This window comes from Varroa destructor, unplaced genomic scaffold (genome assembly GCF_002443255.2).
Source record: "Varroa destructor unplaced genomic scaffold, Vdes_3.0 BEIS01000004.1, whole genome shotgun sequence".
NCBI classification, from domain to species: Eukaryota; Metazoa; Arthropoda; class Arachnida; order Mesostigmata; family Varroidae; genus Varroa; species Varroa destructor.
In genome coordinates this window covers 9,945,853-9,973,837 of record NW_019211457.1, presented here as the reverse complement: position 1 = coordinate 9,973,837, position 27,985 = coordinate 9,945,853, and the positions used below count along the sequence as shown (strand labels likewise).

The 27,985-nt window shown below is 40.2% G+C and overlaps 1 long non-coding RNA gene across 8 annotated transcripts; it reads left to right on the top strand.

Annotated features, from left to right (window-relative positions):
• Positions 1 to 14: 14 nt before the first annotated feature.
• On the top strand, positions 15 to 27,972 carry LOC147755822 (uncharacterized). Of its 8 annotated transcripts, XR_015326202.1 has the most exons (5): positions 88 to 229; positions 1,844 to 2,178; positions 13,491 to 13,676; positions 14,278 to 16,874; positions 17,867 to 18,943. It is a non-coding gene; the product is annotated as an uncharacterized LOC147755822 (long non-coding RNA). The 8 variants fall into 8 exon arrangements; XR_015326203.1 differs by lacking the exon at positions 17,867 to 18,943 and having other exon boundaries at positions 15 to 229; positions 13,563 to 13,676; positions 14,278 to 14,773; XR_015326208.1 differs by lacking the exons at positions 13,491 to 13,676; positions 14,278 to 16,874; positions 17,867 to 18,943 and adding an exon at positions 26,545 to 27,972 and having other exon boundaries at positions 21 to 229.
• Positions 27,973 to 27,985: the final 13 nt, after the last annotated feature.

Here is a 27,985-nt window from a genome sequence, read left to right as displayed (position 1 = left end):
CACTGTCGATCAACTGAACGTACGTCGTCCACCGAAAGCACAGGTGCAACGCAATGCACCCGTGGACATCTTCGAATTTTGTCAAACGTTACATCACCTTGCGGTAACAAACCACTCAGCATGGTATGCTGGGGAAAAAAAAGCTCCGGATTTCTATTTCGTCTAGTGTGTGGAAATTGTCCGATTCAATTAAGAATATCGGCCGTTTTGAAAGATACCTTCATAAGAGGCGAGTATGGTATGGCAACATGTAGTAGTTTTTGCGAATCATGACTGTTCGCTTGAGACAGCGGTCCTCTATCGTCGGATTGGGTGACCACCATTTTTTAAAAAACGTTATTATGTAGGATAGTAGCACTTTCATACAGATCGATGGTGTTCGTCACCAATTGATAATGCAGCATCTCTCATGCATTATGTACTAGCTATTGCCATGTTTTTGCACTGACTAACCAGTACAGCTGTTCTCGGGCGATGTCTTTGAGGAATACGGCGCGTGGAAGAACGCTTAATTGCTAGTTCAGCTTAAACTGATTGGCCCCTACAGAGCTAAAAGTTAACGACTGGCTTAACGAATGTGTTTTCTTTTAGCGTAAATACTTTTTCCGAGAGCAATAGATTTCTATGCAAGCAAATTTTACCGAGTGACCTTAAATGTACTGGACAATGGTGTATTAAACTCCTTCTTGACCAGAAAACAGAGACGTTTTTTCTACTCGTAAATCAGGTAGCCCTCATAGCGGAACATCTACATAAAGCGCGTCTCAATAAACGCCGCTGTAAAATAGATACACGCTTGGAAACAATTAGTTTGAACGACATGGATCGGCTCTGCGGCAGACTGCCTCAATTTCGTTGTTCCGTAATAGTTTCGATACGATGTCTCATACAGGATACACGCAAATATAGTTTGTCAGCACCGCCAAGCAGCCTGCTAAGGTTATACAGTAATAACGGAATCTCTTCTTACGGTAGTGTCGTCGAAGCTCGATAAGACCCTATGTTTTAGCCATATAATAATTGGACCTAATAACTTGCTGATTAGAACGAACTTCTTTAAACACACAACGATTTGGTAAGCTGTTTGAAAAATGTCAAATTGACAACTATTTTATAGTAAAAATTTGTTTGTTCACGTTATTATAATTATTGACGTGGTCTAGGGAAGTAAAATAAATATGAATAAATCGATTTTATTAATGAAACACGGTGGAGCCTTGCGATCATACGTAGGCTTTCCTAAAACGTATTATTATTATTATCTCAGAGTGCATTTATATATATATATATATATTACTTTAAATAAACAAATAAGGTTAATTATAATAATTAACTACGTAGAATGATCCGTGTCGCCGTTGAAATCTGTAGTGACGACACTCCAACTATTATTGTAGGGATATTGGTAAGATTTTTTCGTTAGTAAGCTAAAGCGTGCCACGTGGTATGCACATGTCCAGTAATAGCCTGGTAAAGAACATATTTACATGCTAACCTTAGGGGACCTGTTGTAGTGTGGGTTCGAATCCCGGCCTAAACACGGTTCGTTTCGTGCTGGGAGCAAACGGTGTGATGGAATGGGTAGCGGCGATGTCGAACGTAGAATTCGAAAAATAAAGTATTACGCAGCTGTTATACAAGGAAGATAGTTTACTATCGACAACTAAGATTTTCTACCTATCCCTTTTGCGTTGCTCGTGCGCTTATTGTATAACTTCGATGACAGATAGCCAAGTCGAAAAATACGACATTATTTTACACAACACTGGGGCGGCATGGAGATGTAGGCAATGCGCGATTAATTGGGTAACTAAATGAAGGCTGTTTATTGAACGTTTTCCAGATCCACTCATTGGTTGCGGCACTATCTCCAAACTAAGAAATATCAGGCAATATACAGGTAACGGAAGACAGGGATACAGTACCGTAAGACCGCGATTTTTCGAAACAGATCGAATAGCTAGCTAAAAATGCGCCGGTCTATCTCTCTTATCATACAGCATGGCGCGATTTGGCCTTTACTCTCCTTTACATCATGGATCGTTATCGTCATTGTTGTGGTCGTCGTCGTCGTCGTCGTCGTCGTCCATTTTTCAACGACGATGGGGCAAGCGACACGTGAACAATTTATCTTCATTAATCTACTTATTGACGAAGCGGTTTATATAAATTCTAAAGGTGATTATTATTATTACACAATAATAATAATATTATATCGATTATTACTACCGTTTATTCGATTGTAGCTGTGATCGTGATTTGTCTGACACAAATAATGTGTCATTCAGCCTAAGTAGAATACAGGTTTGGGCAAAACATTATCATCGTCCTGCCGGCAATCCTTAATACACCGTCAAATATAATTCTCATTCTTAGGACAGATAAGGCTCGTTGGTGATTCCATTAACCACCCAGCTCGAAATCCTGCGTTGAATTTTCATAGTTCATTTTTCAAACGCTGGCGTATCGTGTTCGAAGTAGTCTGTAGTCGTTTCGAACAAATGATAATTGAAGCCAGCTTATAGATATGTCCTGAATGTGAACAAAAAATATCGCGTTATTAGGAAACGCATAAAACGTCTCACTGCTTCCGGCTCTGCAGGTTAAGAAAATTCATCGAGAAACTTATGGATGAAGCGTTCCTTATGTGGTTAGTAGATACTCTTCGAATCCACACAAGATAGTCGTCTACAAAGGCAATTGACCGAAAGTAATTACATTGAGGTTACCTGATAGATTCTCTGACACGCGCAAGCGCCCTTTCGAAACTCTTTATCTTAACAAAGAGATCCGTTGATCTGATATCGTTTGTTTTGCGTCCTGACATTTGTATACGGGATAGTATCAATAAATATCGAGAATCGCTAGTAACAGGGTTCTTCGAGCATTATTGGTCTCATTGCATACGGATGACTGAAGAAATCGCTAATCCTAGGCTTACCATCTTGATTGAGCTTCGTACTTGCAACCTAGGTTTGCTTGGCAATGATTCAATTAGGATCTGCTTTAAATTTAACGAAAGTATGCACTATGTGATTTACCTGATAAATATTACTTATTTAGACACTTATCTCAGTGAAATTATAGTGTCGTAACTAATATCCGTTCGTTCTGGCAAGGGTGCACGCTCCCAAAGTATTAAATCAGATCATATAAAATTACTCGAGTTGGTTATCTTGAGCTTAATACACGAGGATGCCAGTTTGAACGTCTGATCTGACCGTCGAACGATCACGCTCTGACTGTTGCGTTATTTGTCAGAAGCGCTCTGTTTGTGAAAGGCTCGAGGTCCAACCGTATTGTCAAGTGGAAGTAAGTCAAGGGGTGCTGACCGTGTACAGGACGTACGAATACTATTCAGAAATCTTTTGTTTTCGCTATAGTAGGTGCCAGACTTCCACGAAGCATCCTCGAGAAATTTCTACCTCCAAATTTAGCAGTAATGCTTTCCCTGCGTCTCAGTAAAGTTTCGTAAAACTGAACAAAGAACTTATTCGTAAATGAATGATCTACTATGGAAAAAATTATCCAAGTAATGAGGGTCTTATATGTGAAAAATTTATTGTACAAGCCTGGAACATGTACACGCTGTCCGCTTAAAAGGAAAAATGCTTGCTTACAGTTTTGCAGTACCTTGTCTACCAGTTGATTTTTGTCCCTAGAATTACTTATGATCGAGACGATCTGACAGCTGTCCATGATATTTTCCTATTAGAATCTTAAATAATATAAAGGTTCGTTTGCATATTGCAGTGACAATCGATTTGAGCAATGAACGGCTAGGATGATCACTGTGACCCCCCACAAACTGCAGATAGGGTACTAGTGATTTTCGGTAATCGTAGATCTTCGTAGACCGTAGATAATTATCGACCTTTTTCATTTGCCTAAAAGTAAACGTAACTCAAAATCCTTCACGTCAGTCTCAGTTATAAAGTGAAAACCTTTAGACATGCCCAGGGCTTAAAGGTTTGAAGCTCTTTTCGTAGGCCACTTTCTGCAGGCATGATATATGTGCCTATTTGGTCGGATGAATTTAATTGGCACACCTCTAATACTGTACCGGATCTAATGAAATAAAGGTCTCTGAACCGAAACGTCAGGTAGATATCTGTAATAAAGTTCTTTGCATTCTATTTTAGCAAACTGCAATCCTATAGTCACAATGAACATCTATTTATTAAACTGAAGTGGGTTGCTATTTTCCCATGGACTAATATACCTACCAAAGAATAGTACCGGCCTGTTACGTGTATGTTCGAGATAAGTGTCAATACTTAGCTCGTAGATTGCAGCGTATAATGCAACCGCTCGATAGACATTTAGGGTTATATTTAAGATAATGCAAAAATCGCATGTTATATACCCTTTTCAAACTGATGCCAATAATAGGCCTATTTCAGGATAATAGGACTTATTTCACGAGCCTTAAAATCAAGCCTCGTGAAATAAGTGAGACATTGCATCATTTAGGTTATGTATCATAAAAGTTATATAGAAGCTGTTCAAGCTTCTACTTACTAGATTTTTTAATCACTGTATTCTATATTCCTAGAATTCTTATATCGCTAAAAAAAAGTGTTTTTACTTATGAGAAGTTCACACTGCGTCCTCGATGAGTGTGATCTGTGCGTTTACACATATGAACGATAAACTATATTTTGGCATTCAAAGAATATGACCGGTACGCAAAAAGAAACATTTATATGGTACCTTGGTATCTACGTGCCAGGCAGCACTTTCGAGTGTATAGCCAATATTCGATGAGAAAAAACATTTTTTTCTACACAATGTAGGCCTTATTGCATACCAATTGTTAAGAAAAAGAACAGCACTCTTGAATTACGCTACCGGACGGCCTACTTTACGGTGAATCAACCGGCCCAAAACCAGGAGTATGCAAGGTGTCCGTAATAATTTCTCTAATGGACGCCGATGGTTTCGACAAGCGGTATCGTAAGACTATGAAATGGGCCTAAATATCTTGAATTCGTTCTGGCGCTGACAAGTAACTCCGATGTTGAATCTCAGAAGCGAGGCAATCGAGTTAATGATTCGGATGTCACTACGCATATAGGCCTATTATTATATTTAGAATTCACGTCTTATCACGAAATCGGTGCAGTGTTATAACCGTTGAGTAGTCGTATCGTAAATTATATAAGATCGAGTGCGTAAGGAGCTACAAAGGGAAATTTTTAAATGGCATCTTCCTACCGTACCTTATCGTATGCAAAGATTATTTGTTTTAGCTAAAAGATCTTAAACTTTATATCATACGATGATGCCAGATATTTAAATTTATTACTTAATAATAGTTACCGGAAACTTTTAGGCACATCGCAGTCTAAAAAGGGCCGGTATCAATATCGACTGCCAGAAATCTACCACCATACGTGGAATCTTTGTTGGTCCTGCTGGGACCACCTAAACAAGATATGTCTGAAATGGGAAACTCGTTATCATTTCAGGTATATACATTGAAAGTCATATTTAAAAAGCCGTTTTTTGCTACGCGCTTCCATCGTTCAGCTACCTCGATTCAGGTACTCTACAATAGTTTGATGTATTACTAGAGTTACTTCCGAACCTGGGCTAAAGCATCCGAGACTTACGGTTTAGTAGCTGAATACCCCAGCAGTGGAGCCTGGTCTGCATAATGCATTAGTTCTTGATGGCCTTAAAGGTCGTCGTGCCCTGTATTCATCTTGTGACGCTGTATCTGGTTTTCCACGTTTCCTTGTCAATCATCCCGCGCTCCCATTGTATTATCACTAAATCGCCACCGTGCTGCCGTCTTTTCAATGATTCCACAAGGAAACCAGAGTTCATTCCTGAAACTCGTTGTTGGTATGAGACCGCCGGAGTAAACTGTGTAAATCAACAGATACTTTTAGGAAACTCTCAAGTTTTCCTTTATTACATACCCCCTAATTTCTACTAGATGACCGATGTTCTCAATAAATATGACAAGAATCATGGGTTACTGCAGACACACACAGGGATAAATTTGCTTTGAGAGTATAACACGTATGAACAAGTGTGAACTGTTGTTTTTAACGAAATTCATTATGCGTAGATATGAGATGAAATAGTTAGGGGTTCGATGATATCATCCTTTGGCAGATATTTTAATTTGTTAATAAATAAGATAGGTTTTTTTTAGCAGCTGGACAACCTGTTTCAAAGACGCACCTGTTGGCGTAGGTGGAAAAGTTGTCAAGCCGTTCGATAATAGCCGTCCGTAGTAATATTAAGGGTGTGCCATTTTTCGCTTCCGATAACAGAATGCACCAGCACCTGACAGGTAGCATTTGAGAACGATCCGCTCAAAGATCCGTATCTATATATTAGCAACCAATAACGTCGCATCTAAAACGTAGGCAATTTGATGTCTTTTTTGGAATTGGACGTCCTTTTTATTGACGCCGATAAGAAACGTTTCATTCAGATAAATCGCATCGTTCTTGGACTACGCTAAAATTCAAGTGGATTAGTAGTAGTCTAAGTAGAATAATGTTATTTAAACTTATACCACTAAAAATTTGCCTGCCTCTTACCTGTGTTCACAATTGAGAGCTTTCTATAGTAAAATAATTTATTGAACAAAGTTCCAGTGACAATCAACTAGTTTTCAGAATTATCGTACTTGAGGACAAAAGCGAAAATTCAAGCTCGTTATTATGTTATATATATATATATATATATATATATATATATATAAGACAAAGTTTATGTCGTTCGCATGGAACGAAAATTATTTATATAAGCCGTAGAAGGCATGCTTAGACTGCCACTCGTTTTGACCATGGCTTTAGTTTCGAACCTATATGTAACTTGTAGTTTTTTTTTTCTCGAAAGTTCCTTCTCTAAATTCGAAAATAACTTTTCCATAGTGAATCGCGAACAAGGCAAGACTGCTACAAGTAGAATTGTGGGGGGCTCACATGCGGCCATTGTTACCCCGCTGGCCAATTGCAGGTATGCTGTTAATAGCAGTATTTTAGCATAGCATCCTTTTGCTGTATAATGCTCTATTCAGCGCACCTTTATATTAAGTACAAACTGTTTTGTCTAAGCCACTTCCTTGTACAGGCGGAACGTCCCGGAAATATATGATTATTCGCGGCATTTGCGCACTCTCTGAAAGGCGCCAGTTGTCCCCGGCGCACATTTTAATTCTGTTTGATCTTGATTCGTTCTGAATGGACATAGAGCCACATTTTTAGAATATGTACACATCCTATTACGTACATATATACGCATATTAAGATACTGGGCAGATACTAAATGAAAGAAGCCTACAACAGTGACTCCACGTCAATAATCTAGAATTAAATCTAATAGTATATCTTTTTGTGAATTTTTAAGACAGCTGAAAAGCTCAGAATAGGAGTATGAATTCGGGCTGAACCCTAACAAATATCACAGAACACACTTTCATAATATGATAAGATTAAACAAAAGCATGACCATTAAAAAAAAAAAGGATCCTTCATGGTAATTAACAACAAATGCACGCGTAAAAAGACCAAATCTCTTGTTACGACACCAAAGCTGCTACAAGAACTTCACACGTAGAAAGCAAAGTTACTTAGCAATTTTTGTGCGAGCACTGCCAGTGGGGCGACCCGTAACAGAACCCCTCTTATTCAAACGCTCCACCCACCAAAATATATTGAATCTTTTCCTGTGCAAGGAAAAGGCTTAGCTGCCCTTCATTCTTTGCGGCCAACCAGCGCCAATCTCTGTCAAGGATCGTGAGCCACTTCGATGAAAACGGATCGAACGCAAGAGTTCTTGAGTTTACCTAACAGGCTCTGACCGATATCTGATTTTCGAAGAGCGCACAGTTTTGCCTTTCATGTCGAATGGACGCACTACCACTTCTGTATCAGCGGGCGGAGCGAAGCATCGTGCACAGCGCGACACTGGGTACGCCTCCATGACTTCGAAGCAATTTGATGCCGTGGTGGCTTGATCTGGGTCGATATTGATGATTTTTCGTAAGGGTCTTGTGCAGCTCACCAACCATCTTGCATCTAGTTGGAGAACCTCTGTACTCGACCCGTTGCCTTTGCAAGGCAGGGCGGCGGGACATCGGAAGACACTCCAGCATTGCCCGTTCAAGAATTTGTTGCCTGTGACAGACAACGTTGGGCGGAGGCGAAACAGGATTTCGCACCGTGGGTTGATTCAAATCAAGGTACGACGGATACGATTGGCGTAACGTCTCAGCATCGAGGTAGGTATATCTAGCTATTACAGGAAAATTCGTATGAACGTGGCTGCATCGAATATTTTTCTTTACATTGAAGGATTTTTTTGAGAAACTCGAAATCCCGGGAAATTGTACCAAACGCCATAGTTTGAAAATTATTTCGGCCTATTTGAAGAGACAAGACTTAGAATTCATATCGACGCATTTTGAGATAACAATTACATCCTAATAGTTTCCATTTCCGAGTCCGCATTATAATAAATAGATCTGGGTCAATAAATCAAAATTTAAGAATATCAGGCAGAGAGTGTACTTTTGCCATGATGCTTTATTCCTCGACCTTATGCTTGGCATTCACAAGAAAAAGTAAAACTCATCTCACGCAGCTTACAAACATCGGATCTAGAATATATGGCGCTGGCAAGTGAAAGGGTTCTGATATAAAAAGCTTACATTTTGGTCCAAATAGTTGGGTTATAGGAAAACAACCAAAATGGATATGATGTAAGTGGAAATGAATTGCCATTTTAAATTATATTTAACAAATCGATGATAGGTTTCGTATGGAAATACAACATTTGCGTATTTCATTCGCATTAACCGCTCAGCACGCCTGGCTCGTTATTTTTGCCCTTGCATGATCCTTTTTTTTCCACACATTTTAACATATCATCGTTTCCACAGGCGTTGTGGCATACGCCGTAACGCTTACAAACATGTAATGAATAACAAGAAAAACGATTAAGGGATTTAGAGAAAAAAAAAAAATACTCTTCTTAAAACATCGATAACAGCTTTTTTTTCTTTACGTTTTGAGACGTATACGTTTTAACGTATACATCTCAGAGCGCATTCATGAGTGCGCCATTTTCATGGCATCTTCACTTGCTCACGCTCTTTCCATAGCCTTACTGAATATATTGCAACAGCACCGTCAAAAATCAGAGAAACAAAAGATAGACACACAAACATCCCAAAGACTGCAAACGGCCCTAGATTTAACATATGCTCATATTTACCGATCGTGTTGCATCAAAAATGGTTGGGAAAGAAGAAAACTATAGAGGAAGCCTGCAACACGCGTGACTGAGGACGTTTGAGACAAAAGTGTTGTTTTTTTTACGTCTCGGCCAACAATAGAACGAAGAAGATTATATTGGCCTGCTATTTCACTTGAGGCACTATTTGGAGTTGAAGCCATCAGCACCTACGCTGGCTACTGACAGAATGACAAAACAAGTAGTCCTGAATGCCGAATCGTTGAACGCTGTGCGATCGGCCCACTTACTGGTCTTATCAGACATCTCAACTAGGCAGTTCAGACAAAGCGAAAGAGGGCTTGGCTTTATGGGTGACTTGCAAGCTGAGCTGTGTCAGAACGATTGAGGAACAGCCCATAAGGGAAGATCCGAGCCCAGCCAAACGAATAACCTAATGAATTTTTATCGTCGTTGAGACGCATACACTGAAACGCTGACCAATAGACATTCATTCGCTCTCTGATGGCAAAGTAATCGACCTCTGACGGGATGTGAACGCATCTGGTTTGTGGATCGGCTGAATGCGCAACTCGCAGTATATCCTACGACCCAGTGCATTTTCCGTTGTCATGCTCGTTGTCCCATCTCGTTCAAATGACATTACGAAAAAAAATTACTTTTGAAAAATAATTTTTTTTTTTCTTGCTCATGTCAGACAATGAGATTACTACTAGACATAATTGTATTATACTAACTGTGACGAAGGTGCTGCCTGATTTGTCTCCATCTTAAAAAGCTTTTAATCAATGAAGATAAATGAGTATCTGAATAGTATCCCATGCAGTACTTGCTTAATAACTATACTTTTTTTGGTATTTCGTGATGTATGTACCTTGTCGTTTGGTTAGGGCCAGTTGGGCGTGTTAGCTAAATATCGAAAATTAGAGTAAATTTGTATTAAATAATCGCGATGTATGCATATACATAATAAATCAACGCCTAGTGCTATTCACACAGCCCGTAATGACTAGCTAATTCACGCAGCGTGGTCTGAGCGATAATCTAGGTCTAGGCTGCGGTAGGTTTTCTACTAGATAGCCCACCTGCGGTAGGCCGCTAATCGATAGGCTGGCTGCATTTTTCGCCCATCGTGCCTGACTTTCCCTGTATGATGAAGACCCACTAACCGATTCAAAAGTTGTTTGGCTGACTAGTTCGTCCAGCCGTTTATGAATACTGATGTTGATTATGGAAAAGAAGCTATAGTGAACGAAGAATAATAGCTATTGCAGTGCTCACGCGAGTCGACCGCTGACGAGCACAGCTCGTATCTTGCTAGAAAAGGAAGACATCAGGTTTGCGCAGTTAAGGGAACAGAGACGTGCATGGTCCAGCCCGTGCACGCTGAAACGGGCATCGACTCAAAGCCCCTCCCTTTCGCTCCCCCCCTTCTCTCTCTCTCTCTACAACGGACTTGCTAGCCTCCGAAATATCAATACTGACATTAGTATACTGTCTACACAGAGTCACGCATCAAGTACGGGACGTCCGACCTGTGAGTCAACTTGATAACCTCACTCAGGTTTAATCCGCAACTCGTTATTATGGAATGCGCGCTAGCCCGTGCTACCTACAGGTTAGGCAGCAGGACGAAAGCTACGATTCCTACTGCCACTATAGCTGATGGACAAGATATGTATGTGTCGTCTGTGTAGAACTGCGTTGCGAACTATAGAAAAACCCTTGTGGTTTCTATTGAGTAACAGTTGTTCTTCGACGCTTTTTGCATAAATATGTAGTTGATATTAGCTACTTTTTCTCTATTTATCTCACACTTGCTATACTCCCTTTCGTTTTAGCAAGTGTACCGCACAAACCTGTGGACCACCAGCATGAGGTTACTGAACTGACATGGAAACTGCGCGCTAGATATCCTGGTCTGCCTCTGCAGACAAATGATCGAATAACTAAGAACAAGCTGCAACAATTATGGCTTCGCTTTCAAATGTGATTTCAATATTTAAACGTATACACTGCAGCTGTCTAAAGCTATTCAATTTTGTTATATAAGCATAAACGTCACTTTCAGTGTTAAGGAGTCAAACCTCTTGGAATTAATGAAGATACTCGCTGAACAGTCGTTCCCCCTTGTGCAGAAGTAACTATTTCGAATGTACATTCGCTATCAATTACCCTAACATTGATAGTAATAATTTTGAAATTTAAATGATTTCAAATATATTGTGAGTATAGATAGGTAACATAATTAGATTCAGCCTATTCATGTGGAGTATGAGTCGATATAGTAAATCTTCATAGGATTTTTTGAGCCTACGGCATCTTCGAGAATATTACGAGCAGATGAAAATACATACTTGTTTGTTATCCTTAAAGCCCGTTAGTAACTAGCAAAGTTGGGGGGGGGGGGGGTCATCGTGCAATTACCATGCTCGTGCTCTTCAAGCGTCGCTATTTCGCTAAAAACGAAAAGCGAGTTATAGTCGTTATGATCGATTGTATGAATCCGAATCTTTTCCCTTGTAATCGTGGTAGTTCCATTATGCAAGCTGTTATTCTTCGCCACCCTCGTGGCACTGGCATGTCTTACTCTGCCATTGTATTGTGTACAGGATGTATAGAAGGTTGCCTATTTCTATCGAAGCTTGAGGAACGTCTGGCGGCTCAAAAACTTTCTCTGAGCAATTCATCTTTATTATTTGTTTTATTAATAGAGAATCAGCTAAAAAAAAAATACAGTGGTTCAGAAAAATTTACCTTAGACAAAACTATAGCCTGGCTATCATCTCGACTAGCTCACTGTAACAGACATTTTATAGTCCTCTAAGATATTTTCTTTACATGATTCTTGTTTAAAAATGGCGAGCAGAATATGTAGTAATATTATAAATAATGATAGTGAATTATAACGAGAGTGTTCAGCTTCAATTATAACTAATCGCTTATATAGGTGGGTAACTTTTTGAACACCCTGTTTATTTGTTCGTCTAAATATAGCTACAGTTATCCCCACCACCAGCACCCCTATAGACGCCTCTACCCTTTTAGCTTGCTGCTTGTATAGGAAATTTGAAATTCAAATTCCGCGCCATCCGCTGCGGGGAGCAGCGCAGCTCAGATTCAATCAGTTGTGGAGTTGGCTGCACTCCACTAAAGGGTGGCTTCGCTGAGCGCAGGGGTGACTCGGTAGTAAGTGACCCGCAGTGACCTCATATTGACTGTGTGAGGTAGAAAACCGGGGGGCCGTGGTCTATGGGTAAAAGGGATAGGAGGCCACAGGAAATGTACTCTGGTTTGAGCAGAACGGGAAACTTCGTTGTGCAATAATATTTGCTAAGCGTTTGCTTTCCATTGCACAGTGGTACCTACGTCGTACCCTTTGCCAGTGACCGTTACTGTTCGTAACGACCACTTGTTATTTAAACCTGTTATTATGTTAAAACCAAACTAATGGAAGCAATAAAAACAGTAGTATCCATTGTACTTAATTCTGAATTTACTTATCTTTTTTTTCATCTAGCTAAATACATTCACTTCATTCATGAGCTTTGCCAGTGTCTGAATGACTTTAGAGACTGGAAGCTATGAGGCACTCTAGGTCGAGGGCTGGCAAGAGCTCAGCCTCTTACCGATTAGAAAAATGCGGATGAGCGATTTATGCTCTTACAGTCTATGGTTCATGGTTACAGATCGCTTATGTTTGGTATTCTAGGTTTGGTACCATCGTTAGGCATCCTATCGGACAACAGGTTCCCCTCGCAAAACAATGAACGCAATCTGGAATTTGAACGCACACAATTACGTGTTTCATACGTTGAGCAGGCAAACACGTGACCCACGATGCCATAACCGAAAGGGGTTACACACCGCGGAAATAAGCTAGAAGCCGTGATAGTTAAATAAACTTAGACCAATCACTGACCAAACGGATGCTTTCTATCGGAACAAATATTGGATATTACCCCTTTCAAAGAATTCCGTTCCAAAAAGAGCTTTTCTCTTACTGACTTATGTTATAGTTAAAGTACATGTTCACCGCTTCATGAACATCTAAGGTTAATTGTAGCTATTTGTAGCTAATATCAGCTACATCATATACAGCTAATATCAAAACGTGCCAGAAACATAAAAAAAAGAAGGACTATTTTATTACTGTGATTAGGAGTACTATATTATGATCGAACAGATACTAAGAACTATTAAAAGTCCTTTGGAAGGTGTTTAAAAGTTAAAGTTGTTGTTAATAAAGTTTTTTATTTTCGTTTATCAAGTATGCTGTGTAAGGCAAAGCAACACATGGAAACAATTAGGCGTTCTCTCAAGTTTACTATTTTACATGGCAGCCTTTCGGTGAACAGTTACAACACAGCTTCGGCTTTGTGCCTCTACAAACGGCGACGGAAGCGAATCTCAGCAATGCGATGATTCAATTTCTTCAAGACAAAGTTCCACATTAAGTAAACCGTCTATTTGTTTTTATTCGTTGTTTAAAATACACTCTTTTTATATTGGTTATGCGTGCACACATATCTCTTTACTGCGTGCCCATGTGAAAGCTATACGCCTCGTTTGGCGGAAAAAGCCTATTAAAACTATCGATCACAGCACGTAAGATAGTTACGTTGGCCGTAAAGTTAAACTTTGTAATGACACAACTAACATCCGAGGTCGCTTGTTATATCGAACATGAACGCATCAGAATCTCGATTCCGGTAGAGTATATTATAAAATTTTATTTATGTCCGAGCGCCACTCCCTCAATGAGAATCTGCACTCCGAGCACCTTCCTAATACCAAGAGCGATCATGTTTTATTGTGTGACATATATGTGCCCGTAAAATCAAGATAAATATATCTATAATTACATTTGATCTTTATGTTACTATTTTTGGGTCAAATAAACAAAACAAATAAAAACAAACTTTCAAAATGGCGTCCAAGAAAACTTGAACGAGGATTGATGCATTGGATATAATGAGCTTCGACCCCTGCAAAATACATTTCTTAGGCACCGTATGATTAACATTGTGTTTTGTCTCTCGAATTTTTCGTTTATAGATGGTTAAATTGTACGCAGTCATCATAACGTTAAGAAGTTATAACGCTAAGCCGTTATTGTAACGGAAGAATTGTTATAACGTTTCTACCAAGCCGCTGTCATCGTCTTGCTTAAATTAAAAAAGTAAAATGTTCAGCTTCTAGCTCCAAAGATAGATATGTTGAATGGCAGAAGAAAGTTCTTGACCTTTGCCTCCTTCCACCGTTTGTCCGATATCAAACAGCTGTAGAAATTAATTCAGAATACTGGTCCAGGTCGCAATGTAGACTCGGTTGCTCGTATGCACCGCCGGACATCTTGTTTGATAAAACAGCTAAAAAAATCCGTGTCAACGTTAATTAAATGTATAATGTAATACGTAAGAATGACCCGCTCAGCTGAATTGACACGTCGTAGCCTCAGATAAAAAAAAATTCCAACAATGTTTATGATATACTATGCATATTTAATAAATTCAATATGGCCCGGTTAGAGATTCGAGTTACCGATCTATGATTTTTGGAGGCCTCGATGACATTTCATGTTAAAAACAGTGAGCCACGACTCAGATGTTCAAGAAGCTACACAGGCAGAAGGAACTGTTTTTTTTCAGGCTCTGTCTAGGCAGCGCGGACCGTTTCAGCTTATCAAGAAAAGCCCGGGATCATACTAATCGCTCAGAATGTAACAGTAATTTCGTTTGATTAGAGATATTTGTTGATCAATTATTAGTAAAATTATATCGTACACCTTCTCGATTCCTACCGCCATTTCCATCCTGACCATACTTTATCCGCGCAATTCGAAACGTTCCGTACAATATTCAATTCACAGTCGAAGGAAAATTGTGTTCTACAGCTTCGCTGGTAGGGCAGATATACTCTTTGGTAGACCGAACTGATTAATGAGAGATAAACGAAGAACAAGTAGACTATGTTCCAAATAACAATTTTATAAAGAGGAAATAAATCATCCATTTATGGCAACTATTTATATATGTATGTATATATATATATATATATATATATATATATATATATATATTAGTGCAGAACTATCTATTGACTCGTTTAGTTCAGGGATAGCTACGAATGATGGTACTTTATACCAAGAACTTCAACGAAAATGCGTATAGCCAGTATAAGCCCGTAAATAGCATCAGCCCATACTTATCTGTTGAACCAAAAGCTCGCCTACCTATTCTTCCTTTTCTCACGCATGATCCGCACAAAGTATACATGCCAAATATTACCCAACGATATGTTGTTACTGTTCCCCAATCTAATCTAGAGGGGTTCAGACGTATCCCGCCTAAACTCAACTGCTAAATCCAAACAATGGTGCAGCTGTTCGATTTATCTCACCGTATTGCCCCTTATTTCATTACATTTACGCAGTTTGTTGTTCCATGAGAGTTTTCTGCGCCAGTAAAGTCCGCTGCATTTTCCCACGCATGCCGTTTCCGCTTTATGTAGTTATCCCAATGACAGTATTGAACCGTCAGATTAACCCGATTCAGGTGTTCCAGTATGGTGTTGTAATTATTTTCTGATACTGTAGCAGATGTCAGTTCTCTTTGGTCGTCAGTCGATTGTATAAAGATGGAAAATCTTCACATACTAATTCTTGTTAAACGAAAAAGCAGTGTATCTTCCAATCTTCATCGAAGTGAACGAGGGTTTTTGGAGTTTACCAGAAACCGAATGCATTTCGAATACATGATCGAAAATACGGCCTAGAGAAATCCTTTTGTCTAACTAAGCCTACCCACACAAAGTCACAAAAGGGGTTAAGGTCGTTTTCTAGATGATCGATACTTGTTTGAATTGTATTCACGTACACTGAGAATAGATATTTTCAAATAGGGAACATATTGATGCACTATCTAGGATAATGTCAAGATATAGTCCATGTTCTGGGATCGATGGCAAATTGTTGCGCTTCTCTTTCCCTGAGGGAATACCCATGAAATCTGTATACTTCGGAGTTGGGTGCTATCGCCAGCAAGAAAGCTGTGCCATTCCTGTCAAGTACGTTGCTAACCTAGTTATCGAGAAGGTGTCATAAACCGACAAATCCAAATTATCCTCTATTTTCTTGTCCCAACAAACAGTCCGCCTTATCTTTACTCTTCGTTGTAACGTATAATCATTTTATAGTAACCGATTCGATTTTCTGGCATCACCTGCTTCTCCGTAATAAAAACGCATTTGTTCATGCAAACCTCTAACGGGAAAGCTGTCAGCTGGCCATGTGACACTGTCGTAGGTTTTTGCCTCACTCCAGTTTGTAGCAATTTCGATAATGATATCAGCGTTGCCAGGAAAAATAAGCCAAAAAAATTCCAGGGCGATCTACTTAGAGATATTTGTGAATATATAAATAGTCAGTAGATAGGCCGTACCACATTTTTTGCGGAACATAAACAATTGCCAATTTGGCAATTTCGGCGGCAAAAATTGGCGGAGATTTTCCTTTTGTTGATATTGATAGCGGAGAGCAGATCAGCGCACGTTTTTCCGCTTCGAATCACGTTGCTTGGGTATTATACCAGACAACAACGAGGAGATACGACCTGTGAGGTAGGATTGAGTGATGCTGTGCAAACGAACGATGAGTAAGTAGCTTTAAAACGAATGATCATATCAAAGTATTCGATCACCGTAACATCGTCTAGCTTCGCAATCCACTGATAAACGAGTGACGCCCATATTTGAAGCCATACATAAGTGGAACTACTTAAGTTAAAGATTTACCTAGTTCTAAAATGTTGCTAATTACAGAATAGTCTAATGAACAAAATCGCACTGGCAGTTAACTTGGTCTTGAAGTATTTCTCGTGGACATAGTAGAGAGCGAGACGCGACAACAGGCAGCTTCCACGGCTTTTTTTTTCTAAGAATGTGCTAGAGATTAGCAGAAAACGTTGCTCGAACACCATTTAGCATTAGCCTGATGACTGACTTGATTTTCCAGAGCGACATCGCAGGACCCTGAACTGCTGCTCAGTTAATAGACAATTATCCTTAGTATTAAAATCCTCGACTAATTAAATTATAGTTAAATAGGTAATAAATAGATAGGTAAGTATCTTTATTTGAATTATAGACTGACAACTTTTGCTTGGACACATTTCTAGTTGACCGACCGACCGACCGACATATGACTGCGTAGTGGAAGTAGTTTTGTATGCGCGAAAAATACATGTAGCCATACAAAAATGATAAACGTTTTCAGAGATGTGCTTCAGAAGGCTGGAAGCGACGAGATTAATTTCAAATAGAATTTTGAGCTGAGTCATTTCTCATTACTTTTCTTTGTCTGTCTCTGTCCGTTTCTCAGTCAGTCGAGGTATGTACTGTCCGTCTGGTCTTCGCCTCGTAAAGCTTCTAGATAAAAAAAAAAAAAGGTGATCTTAAGGTTTAAGTTCATAAGGAGACTGTGATATTAGCTTTGGCTGGGGATCGAAATCAAGAAAATAGACCAATACTGAAGCAATGATCATTGTCTGAATAAACCTGCTTAAACAAAAGTAATTAATCTGTTATAGGAATGTGTGATTTGTTCAACTAGTTACACCTCTTATGAAAGTATCATATACAATTTTAGGTCGCAACGATAATATGGTCGCCACTAATTCGCTTCGATCGGGTACCAAGAAAGGAACCCCTTCTTCACTGGATTGGCAATGTCTCATTGTTCGTTACCCTGTGTCACATTCGTAACTGTGCTTAACTGCTTTCGATACGGCTTGCCATAAAACGATTTCGATTTCCCTTGAAGTCTATATTTGCACTTCACTTACAAAAATGGTCCGTGTCATCCAGCTCGATCGAGCTTCAGAAACGATATTTATAATAAGCTGCCGATTGAGTTTGTCTTCAATAGCCACATTCACTTGTTCCTATGATTGGGTTGGCTGTCGTGAAAAGTGACGGCGGATTCAAGGCTGGCCTTGACGAAGAGCAGGTGTTTAAAAAAAAACGCTAGAAACGTTTCAGTAGTTCAGTGACTACTTTGTGTGTTCAACGAGTAGATTTCACTGCGATGTACCTGCACTACCTCAACCTAAGCAATGGTCAGTCGTCTCCCCACGACCATGTATGCCCTTAAGTCGCGATGGAGCACATGAGAACTAATTACTAGATAGAAACATACATATGTACTCGAATTTATAGGAAGTATTTACGATTCAGTAATTTTCATCAATGCGTACGCCATTAGACCACAGGCAATGTGAAAGCATGTCTGCCTCATGCAAGTCAATTCCTGTTTAACAAACCAACATTGATTATTCGTAGAGGAGCTGGTGATGCTGTTGGAAACAACAATCCAGTTAAGGGTGTCTGTTGTTGACAAGTGACATCGACGCGTGGTAGCGTTTAGGTTAAACGGTGTCAAATGTGATATTATAGTTACGCCTAACGTGACATAGCTCATTGCAGTCGCCGCAATAGCAAACACCTGAGACGGTGCTTGGCCGGTAACGGATTTCAAAATTTGCGCGCCGCGCCTAATCCTTGAACCGATGTGCTGTTGTAGCTCCCATAGAAAACATACGGCGATTTTATAATTGGCATTTTGTACGTAGATACCATTTTTATAGCTGATCTAGCAACGATGACGAAAGCAGTAACCAAGATACAAGCCTATGCGAGCGGTGAGGGGAAGAAGATACGTAAACGATACATAGTGTATTCTGAAATTTCAATAAATAGCATAGTCATATGACTGTTATTAATTTTTAATTTGGTCGCTACACATTCTCTTGCTAAAATAACCTCAAGTATTTTTTTATTATTTAAACATTTTAAAAACGACACAACAGATATGCTGTACTAAAATTACTGCGGTCATTTTTAATCACAACCATATTCCCTTGGAGATATTCTAGGAGTAATGATCTCAGTTGGTACTTTTTTTTCTATTATATTGGAATGCTTAAATACACCCCATAAGGTTGTTGATTTCCCCATGACCCTCAAATCTTGAGAGGGAAGAAAAGTGGTATTCACATGAATGAACATTGCCACGATGGGCTGTGGGATCCTTCAAGTGCGCGCTAGACTATGTGACGATGGCTGTTGATAGAAGCAGCCTTGACCCATAAAGCCTGCGGGTTTTAGGTTAATCTATTAGTTCACCTCCCTTAACACATGCCAATGAGTCGATACGTACTTCGGCTGCGGCTTTAGGTTAGGCGCGCTATGCCTCTTGGCTAGATCATTAGCTGCCTCACTTCTTAAGAGTAAGTGGTGAGGATATCCGACGCAGCGTCGCGTTTTCGAAGATCAAAAACCAGGCAGAATATTTTACAATAAAGTTGCATTTTACGGTCAAAAATAGAAACGAGATGTTTATGGAAATATAGATCGCCTTATAGTGAATGAATCGAGTAAATCTTAACTTATTTAATTCGTGCGTTCGGGAAAGAGGTGCAACCCTGCCAACCAAAAACTTAACGCTACGTTAGTTCCGAACTTCATAGCTCGACCTTCCGTTTTCCCCCAAAGCGACTGACGACCAAAGCTGCTAAATAAAGCTTTCGGTCATTTTCAGTGCTTTGTCCCCATCTTAGTTTGGCCTATTACACAGCAAGAGAAGGCTCGTCGTTGGAAGCATCCCATGTTTGTAATTTCGATAATCTGGCCAGTAGCCCATGGGTGGCTCCATTTCAGCCTTTAGACTAGGGTCCCGTGCACCCGCTGAGCTGAACCCGATTTGATCGGACTCGTCGTTGCTGCTGTTATATACGATTCCATCGAATGACTGCTAAAAACCCCATAGGGTCTACTGTGCTTAGCGGTTCGCTCGTAGTCAACTGTGTACGTGTGCAGACGCTTCAGAGGCAATATTTTTGTTGGCGCATCTCAAAGCGCAAGCGTTGAGGGTGTGTGTTGGAACGAAAGCCGAAATAAGTATCGATGCTTTGATCCGCAGTGTTTCTCTAAGGGAGCATAAGAGGCAGCAGAGTAAGCCAAATGAACATCGAAAGGTAACACAAAAGAGGGGCGGCGTACAAAGGACGAGACACCACACACATTCTTCCATCGTATGCTCCCACACAGATTATCAAATCGGCGAATATGGACTTGAGAAGTCTAGGAGGCACGGAGCTGCTCGAAAATCCACTATGTAAGCGTTTCCACAGATTTACATGTCACATTGCTTCAAGTTAAATAAATCAACTGGCAGTAGGATTAGTAGAGAAACTAAGCCCCTTACTTAGTCCGTGACGTGTCGCGTCACTGTTTAGGCCTTCCCCTAAAAAATTAGTCAGCCTGTCGAATTTCATTTATTATAAGCGGCAGATAGAACAACTACGCTTCCTCATTGGTAGAGCGTTAACAAGATGTTCTATTCTTGGCAAACCATTAACCCAAATTTGTACAGTTCATCATAGTTGATGCACGTCCTGTTCCTTCTATGTAAAAGGCTATCAAGCAAGAGTAGAGATTTACTAGCCTGCAGAAAATAAAATTTATCACGGCAGACGTGTCCGTATCATTACTAATCAGAATTTTCCAGATTTTCTATTTGTCAATATATCATGACTTTCATTATCTTCTATGACCAGATATCACGTTAAGCATAATTATCATAACGATAATGGTAATAGTGATGGTATTTGGTAGTCATTTTTCTTGAGTTTTCTCTGTATATGTGTAAATGTTCATACGTAAAGGGAGCGCACCGCAATTGAATGCGTTCCAGTGCGTATTTGCCATGGTACTAACCGCTTCCATCGCGAAAACAGGAACTATAAATAGCCGTCACATGGAGACAGAAAACTCACCACCTAGTAAGATGCAACCTAGTACTTTGCCTTGAGAGATGTTCTTCCTTTCATACCTGAAACTGTATGATATTCTGAGGACTTAAGTAACGCTACGAGGAGGCTCTTTTCCAGTAGGCTGTGGGGCGCCAGCGAAACGTGCCCCCCACACATTCTATTGCCGTATAATGGTGTAAATGATTACATAGAGAAAGAAGTCAGCCGTAGGCCGTGGACGATCTAAAGCTTGTGGCCTGAAAACCTGAGGACGCGGCCCGTGTCTACGTGTCTGGTAGACCTTGTAAAAGGAAAACGAAAGTACGGCGCTTTCATTCTTTTGATCCCAAATGATGCTTTAGCAACTATATCCTGCCTCGTACCGTGTCACCCACTAAAGGTCCGAGCGTTGCAACCTAGCTAGCTGACTAGTGAATCAGGACTTTTCATTTATTTTACGTAATTTCGAATAATGCTTATAAAGAAAACAACCCAGAAGTGGGCTGGGCTTTGTGCATCGTCAGCAAAAGAGTCCATTAACCTTGTTGTCTTCTCAACGCAGCAGGGGCATCTGGGAATCGAAGACAGGGGTATAGCGGAAAAAATCCTACGAGGATATGAGTAACAGAATACAGCGGGTCATCATGCAGCACAGCCTAAGGCATTGCTGGGCGGTTATATCCAAGCATGCGGTGCGAGAAGATTTAATGGATAATCGTTGTGTCGAATATCTTCAAAATGTAGTTGCGTCTGTGCGAGCACGATTTTAGATATATCATAGATGCTTGGTATCAATATATGTGAGTGCTTCATTGTGGGTGAGAGGTCATCTCCTTCAGAAAGGCTGCTTAGCCCTAACGGAAAACTCGACAACCAATGTTATGGAGGCGCTATTCACTAGTTTTGGCCAATCACCGATAACAACAATGAGTACAATTTGGTGGCGACTGAAGGGCAATCTTTTGATGTTCTCGATGACGGGGAAAGGGAAATCACGTTTGGCACTCGTTCACCCGCCAGAACAGCTTTAACGGCAATATAATAAAAGTGCAATAGGAAACAATGGAACTTGATTGTTGCCTTCTTTACGTACTCTAATTTCCATCATTGTTGTTCAATTGGTTTAAGAAACGAGTCTACCCTATGCATTGGAAAGGATGCTATATTAAAGCTAAATTCTCCGTAATATCTGGAGACCATCATCCAAATGTACGGCTAAGTATCTGTGACGCAACACTTGACGACACCTAGCGGACATATCAGCGATGGTCTAATTGTCATTGTTGTGATCCTTAAATCCTAATCTGGAAGAAGGACAAGGTTTCCAAAATACCAAGCCCAATCCATTGCGCATTTAACACAAGACAGATAGTAGTAGCCTTTTGTGATCGGTAAACAAATACGTTTCTTCGCTTCTGTCATCAATTATTTCATTTCATCAATGAAACCAGAGTCAGTGTAAAGATCTTTTAGGAAACCCGAACGCATCTACACTGGAAGTTCATGATATGGGGTGCATTTTTCGATCAATCTATATACTGAACAAAGTGAAGAACAAAATGTAAGAAAGACAGATATAACCTATAAAAACGTATATTTCATATTGTACGGCCTGTCAGAGCTTCAATTTCAACGTAACACCGTCGAATTTGACTACTCATAAGAGTGTAAATTGCTCATTGCTTAAAAAAACTGTTTTCTTTTTGTTTTGTCCTATACTTCTGTATAGTGTGGCTAAATTCGAACATGGTGCATTCATAAATACTGGATTTATCATAGTGATCCCCATAACGTTGTGATCTTACCGCGCTTGACTAGTAAACTTACAGATCCGTACATGGATTCAAATTCGAAACTTAGCGTATACGTGCGTTGGGGGCCCGCCATCGGAAGTTGTACTTTACGGCAGTACCGGACTTTCCGCTCGAAAGATTTATAGGTCGACAACAAAACGCTAGTTAGCCCGTTTTATAACTCTAACGTAAACGCTCTTGTTCTATAGCTTTTTTTTTTTTTTTTTTTTTTTTTACCAAGTAATTATATAGAACGACAGGCGAACGTGTGTTTCCTTCATTTTCATATTATCATCGTTTCGATACATAGCAGGTGCACGATTTCGCGTCAGCTTCTTCTGGAAGAGTCGGAGGGGTTAGGTGACGCACAGCGTTACGTGGAGGCCGATCAAGAACCCGTTCCAGTTAACATTCAGCTAGTGAATGTGAAATCAATTCGATTCCGTGTTTTTGGCCACGTACTTGCTTGCTTCTTCCACCCTTTTTTATGTCTAATTGAGTTACATTTCTTGACTCCGGGATAAAGTAGCAGATCAGCTTTTCTAGATCGGTCCCACTCCGTCGGTTTTCAGTTGTTATTGCCGCTGCAACCGGGTCCAGTGGCGTTTGTTCTCCAGAGCTTTTTCCTGATCTCCGCTTCCGTTCGTTCTAGCAAGCAGAGGGCGGAAGCAAGAGAGTCATCAGTAAAAGTCGTGTCGCCAGCAGGACAGAAGAGAAACGGTGCTCATCTGAGACAGTTAGGAATGAACGAGTTGGCAGGGGCGTAAAGTAAGGGGACAAGGGCAAGACGAGGCGAAACGAAGTCGGTGAGAAACAGTTCCTTTTATCTTTTTTTTTTTTTGCTCTGGAAGCCGTCGCCGTTTTCGGCGTCGGAGAACCACAGTAGAAGAAGGACCTGTACATGCGTTTTGTCTCATGCGTTCTCAGGGCGTTCGATACATGGCGGCTATGGCCTTGCTTATGTAGCCACCCCTCACCCTGACACGCTTCGCCCTCGCCCGGGACGCCAGCCGGTGAGCTCTGTTGTGCACAATGGCTCCCAAGGGATTCAGGGCCAGCATATGCTACTTTCTGAAACATGTGCAACTTTCTTTTCCCCAGTAGAATTGGAACCTGGACAATTTTATCCTAGAAAAGAAAATGTTAAAACACGTTAGCGATACGCTGACTGAACAAGAGAAAGGAGACTGATATTGCTCACGTAGTAGGCGGACTTGTCGAGTTTGAATATCCATCAAATGTATGAGATGTTTCGAATTCTATTGTAGCCAAATGTACCTGCAAATCGAATGGTAAGACGGCCGAAATTGAGCTTGACAAATAAATAGATATGCGTATAAAAGATAAAACAAGTAAGAAATTGCATATGGAATTATTTAGGCCAACACGGATTCAGGACAGATATAAACATGATTGTAAAATATTTTATACGTACTCTTGTCTTGATAAAGCAAATACGATTTTTTTTTTGTGAATGTCTGAAAGCTAGTGATGACAATTCAAAAAATATAGCCGATCGATAAAATAAAGTTTTCAATCAAAATGTTTGTCCTTTTATTTGCGCCGGTCTACTTGCGCTATTAGGCAAAAGAGCTGATCAATCAAAAGACACCGTCACATCTTGTGCGCCCTGTCTGTAATAATAAAGAATCAACGCGGTCTTGTTTTTGTCTATTGTCTTTGTAATTTGTACCTAAAGGGCCCGATTGGCAGACAGGGTCATTGGCCCAATATTTTATGCGCCCGTCATAGCCGGAGCTAGCTAACAGAGTATTAGTTTAATAGGCTAGCGTGTGCTCTGTTTGTTAAGTCCGTAGAATAAGAAAATCTATTACTCTTACATTCAAAATCGATTTCAATTGACTTACTAGAAACAGTGGATGTATTTAATTAATTGGCATTAATTACAAATGGTTGTTAGTTTATTGCAGAAATGATAGAAATACGCGTATGACGATTTGTCGGGACAGCAGCCCTCTTCAAATTTTTACGATGACCTCATGTCGCAAAACTTGCAATATTGTTCCAAATTAAAGGACACCTCAGAGAGCAGAACTATTAACCTTACATCCACAAAGTACTACGTTTGCTAAGGGATTCTATACGACTGCGTAGAAGGGACATTTTGTTTTAAATGCGCTCCATGTCCTCATCTCTAACAAGCAGAAGGTGGTGCTATAACACCGTGTGTCGCTCACTGAAACACCAGCCTCCCACCATTGGATATATGGTTACTAACAATATCAAAAATGCCCACTTAGACCCAGACAGAGTCATTTTTTTCTGGTCAAATAGATAGGATACATTTGAACAACACGATACAACTATTAGCGTTGCAAACAGCGTAAAAAGAATAGTCCCAAACAACACTACGAACCTCATGCGGTTTATATAAAAGATAAAATAATATAATGATATCCCTCTGGCCCACACCAAACAACTTTAGTTAGCGTCGTCTGGCATAATACGGAAACTATCAATACCGTGTTAGATGCATGTATAAATCACCTCAGTGATTTGAACAGGGACTCAGTCGAAAAGCATTTTTCTCATTATCGTCATCTTCTGCATCTGCTGATGCTGCTCAGGGGTTTTGTCAGCTATGGACGCATGTTTGAACTAAAGGACAGACCGTGTGCATTTCCAAACGTACTAACACAACACCTCTCTTGCCCAGTGCAACAACGTGAATGTTTCCTAATCGTGCTAAAGTAGATGGCAGCTACGTAGATCAACGCGTACTTTAGTGCTACCAGGCCTTGAACTCTCTTAGCAGGCATGCCTCACAAGCGGAGGTAAACGATACCCTGTGAAGATGATGCTCCAGTGTCACAAAATGTGTCTTAAATCTATCTGCACCTCATCAAATCATAGGTGCGTATGCTCTGTACGTACTAAGACAGAGTTATGGCTATGATACTTAATGTAAAGGAACTCTGCTTTGATATCGTTACTTGTCTTCCCGAACAGGCCTATCCTGTGTCGAGGGAAGTATTCAGACGGTGGCAGCGTTTAGGCCCCTGATTATGACCGCTGATGTACTTTGGTTAGAACTTTTCTAGATATTATTCGGCAGAAGGAACGGGGCAGTCCGGAGGTTCCTGCGAGTGCGGGGCATTAACGATTTTAATGGCTTCTGCGAGACGTTGGATTTTGTGATCCGTACTCGAGCTTCCATCGAACCGCCTGATGCACAAAGGCGCTATGTTGATTTACGCAAAATTTCAATAGGGACTATAGTGACGTGCCTTTGTTTGTGAGGCACCCCTTACTCAGCGATTTGCTCGCGCGATTAGAACTCTTCTCTAAAGCCAGATGATTGGTCTATTATTAGACAGGTTGCTGAAGTCGTGAGCCAGATGGAAATTGCCAGTGTTCGCTGGCCACTCAAGGACCCGCGAAACAGATTGTGATTAGACTATACAATGTTCTAGCTTGCTATCGTACGCGACAGCTTTGAGTCGAAGCAATCACTTTAGAGCTATTAAAATACGATGCCTGCATAATTATTTGTCAGGGTCAGTGTTAAAGAACACTTTCTTGTCCAAAGAGGCCGCTATTTTACGAAAGAATTGCCTGCTAGGACTGCCTGTAGGCTCGATTTTGCAGGCCTCTAGATATGAACACGCTTGAATGTACCATTTTTGGTTCTTGCCTGACAAGTCCACTGCGGAGCCTCTTAATAATAGGGTGTCCATGCTTTTCTCCGAAAATGCTTGCAGAAAACGGTCATCTACAAGGATTGCAGTGCGGCACCCTAGAAAACAGCCACTCTCAAGCAACTTAAAACAAGATTCTGTGTTCTACTGAGGTATCTCAAATTCATGACTCATTTGCAGAACAAAAAATGACCAGCTCTGTAAGCGAGAAAGAGCTGTCAAATGTTTATAACTAAATTGAAGTGTCTCGTATCGCTTCTCCAGCTCAAGTGTCATCATCAGATGAACTTTATTATCGGGCCAAATCATTTGGTCAACATCCTGTTTGTAAATGTAACGAATAACAGCAAGCATGATAATAGTTTTGACATATTACTGCCCAGATTGACATTCTATGCAACACGCTGTATCGTGCGGTAGCATGACTCGTGCCTTTTTGTTATAAATACCTTGAGTATAAATGATTCAACGTGACAAACTATGTAACAGTTTATTTGTACTATGGCATGGTGAGACTTGTATCAGTCCCCTTTAGCTCGCCCAGGCGTGACCCTGTAGATAGTTTGTAATTCAGTAATTTTATTCAGTTTGTCTCACCCACCTATATAGGTTTTATAGACTATACATTTATCACTAGTTTCGGGATGATTCACCGAGGTGCCTGAAAGACGACTATGATTCAATAGCACCTCATCATCATCATCATCGCCTTTGAAAGTTTCCAATTTTCGTTTTAGTTAATAGAGAATTAGGCTTCTCTTCCTATCCAGCAATAATGGCATTGAACGGCTAGAGCTGATGCTTTTTGTCGAACGTCACTTGCCCTACAACAAGTCCTTGATTCCAGAAGGCTTCCAGAAAACCTTAGTAGTATAGCAGAGGAACGTTAATACGAACATTATTTTCACTTCAAATAAACAGAGTGTGAGTATTTTCAGGAAGAGAAAATCTGACTGAGACTAGCTGAAAAACACGATCGGGTGAATACGTTCGGACGCTCAGAGTTTGCTTCGGCTTATACACACAAACGCCTTCTCTCGGTGTAGAGCTAAATGAATTAAAACGACTCTGATAGCTTTTGTGATGATCTTACAGCAAATAGGATACCAAATAGAACGTTATTGAATGTTTGTTTTTTGTTAACTAAATCAAAATGTACAACGATAGGTAAAATGTCGTGAAATTACATCTCGAAATTGGAAATTTTTGGGATGAATAATTTCCTTTTAGCGTGCCGACCCTTCGAACCAGAATTGTTATTCCCGCAACTGGGCAGATGGTGTACACGTTATTATATATATATATCGGGAGAAGAAAAACACTAACCGATTATCGGACCATTCACGAAATATATTACTTTCATTTTCTAAATCCGATAAATGGGCCTTTTTTTAATAATCGCACCCATCGTTTATTATGTCAAACTTATCAAAATATTAGCAGAAATAAAGGCGTTTCCCTGAATGACGAGGTTGAGTTAAGGTAGTTATCCTTTAGAAAAAAT